General features: G+C 61.3%; 1 pseudogene; it reads left to right on the plus strand.

The window, feature by feature from the left end:
- Nucleotides 1-666: 666 nt before the first annotated feature.
- On the plus strand, nucleotides 667-1,668 carry LOC147600925 (inositol 1,4,5-trisphosphate receptor-interacting protein-like 1; annotated as a pseudogene).
- The last annotated feature ends 614 nt before the right edge of the window (nucleotides 1,669-2,282 follow it).

Raw genomic sequence — 2,282 nt, forward strand, 5'->3', positions numbered from 1 at the left:
AATGGGGGCCGTCTGCCTGCTTTGTCAAGAGAGTCCCTGTGAGCTCCCTGCTGCCGGATGGGTTTGTACTGGGTATGATGGCCAGGAGCCACTGAGCTGGGTGGTGGGGACAAAGGCTGGGGCCTGCCGTCTGGGTGATGCTGTTCTGGTGGCTGTGACAGCACAGAGGAGGGGCCAGGGGGTTTCTAACCCCAAGGGAGAGGCGAGCCCCTCAGGGCAGGGCACGGCACCACCCTCGGGGCTGGGGACAGAGGTGCTTGGGTCTCCCTGTGGTGGCAGTGCCCAGAGAAGCCCTGTGGATGTGTCAGGACGCTGTTGTGTGTCAGCGATGGGGCCCCAGGAGGCTCCGCTCTGGTGTCCCTTGCCCTTTCACGGGGCACAGCCCAGCCAGGGGCTGGTCATCAGGGCGGCTTGGGCAGGATGGGCCCCATGCTGGCTCCAGCCAGGGCCCGCGGCCCCTTCAAGCCTGTTGCCAGCAGTGCCCAAATGCTGTGTGGGAAGAGCCTGTGGCTCCCATCCCTACAGTGCTTGCAAAGCCTGCCCTTGTTCCCTCCCACCTCTCCTACGGGCCCCCAGCTCCAGGCAGCTCCTGCCCCACTGCCCCGGACCCGTGCTCCCTGCCACCCAGCCCTGCTGAGCCCCTTTTTCTCCTGCCTCCTCCAGGCCATGGCTGCCGGACTTGGCCTCCTTGTGATTGTGCTGGCCATCCAGCATGGGCTGAAGAGCCATCATCAGAAAGACGTGGCCACGGCCCAGCAGATGCAGCAGCGTGAGGAGTATCTGCGTGAGGAGATGACTCAGCTGCTGGAGGAGATGGAGCAGAGCAACTGCACGTGGGAAGACTGGCTCCTCCGGTCTGTGTTGCAGCACCGGCTGCTTTTGACCACGGCAGGAGCCATGGTCCTGCTCACTGAGATCTGCTGGCTGGCCAGGGAAGTGAACTTTGCCTCTGTCAGCTGCAGTGAGCAGGACAGCTCCAGCAGCGAGGAGGCGGAGGAGAAGGAGGAAGATGAGGAGGAAGACCTCAGTGGTGTCAAGTCTTTGGCTTGTGCATCGCCAGTGCAGGGCCTGCCTGAGACGTGCAGGGTGCTGAAGAAGCTGGTGGGCGACCTCCTTGGAACGTGCCAAGTGGTTTCCAAGAGGACTTTGATGCCGCAGATGCAGCCAGCTGTTGGGATGGATGACAGCTATGAAACCTGGCGCATCCATGAGGACAGCATCTCCTAGCGCCTGCTGGTGTTCCTGCGGCCACCCCCCGGGCACTCTTTCAGCCTGGAGCCGGCCACCTCGGGGCAGCTGCCAGCAAGGCGCTGCAGCGTGCGTGTGGGGCTGGAGTGCATGTGCTGGAGGGAGCAGCTGCTGGGGGACAGTTTGTGCTTTCTCCACCATCCCGAGGACAAGCTGCCGACGGATCAGAGCTCGTACCTCCTGCGTACCCTCTGCACGTGCTGCTACTTAGACGTGGAGAAGATCGCCTGCTGGGCCCAAGGGCTGGTGAGATCAGCCTGGCTGCTTTTTCCTCAGTCGCACGACTGCCAGCTCATGGTGCTGCCCTCCTCCCACTCCTGCAGGTTCCAGCTGACAAGCCCCTCCAAGATGAACATCTGCACTGAGATGACCTTTGCAGTGCAGCAAGGCAGCTCAGTGTCCTACCTGAGCCTGGAGTAGGCAGAGGCCGCCTTCACCAGCAGCACAGCGCGGCCGGAGAGCTGCGCTGCTGTCGAGGTGCAGCTTTTCAGACCGAGGGCGAGGCCACCCAGCAGGACAATTTGCACGTGCCAGGTCTGCAGCTCTGCGCCCACGTGCTGGTGGCCCCAGGCTTCTCCAGCCATGCCCGTGACCCTGAGGACCTGCTTTCCTCTCAGACGGACGGGGCCCGGGCGACAGTTTCGCACACTGGGCCAGGCTGATCGCAGAGACTGCCTGGGGAGTCTGCGCCGCAGATGTGGACAAACGAGGCGTGGAGATGACGCTGCTCGAGAGGAGCTGAGCGTGACGGGAGTTTGGGGAGTCTGCCCTGGTCCAGCTGAAGATGCCATTGCAGCTGAGAGTGCTGTTAGCACGTATAAGGGGATGGGACCAGCCATCCCACTGGAAAGAACTGATGGGCCCTGTGGGCCCTTTATTTGATACATTGTAAATAACAATATAATTTTTATTGTAATGAAAATAAATGAATTTGTTTTAACCAACTCTCTGTGAGTGTGCCTGGAAAGCCCTTGAAAGTTCTAGCCAAGCCCACGCAGTGGCTGCTGGGGTCTCCAGGTAACGAGCACGCCTAG

Source organism: Chlamydotis macqueenii, chromosome 4, assembly GCF_036417535.1.
Source record: "Chlamydotis macqueenii isolate bChlMac1 chromosome 4, bChlMac1.mat, whole genome shotgun sequence".
In the NCBI taxonomy this organism is placed as follows: Eukaryota; Metazoa; Chordata; class Aves; order Otidiformes; family Otididae; genus Chlamydotis; species Chlamydotis macqueenii.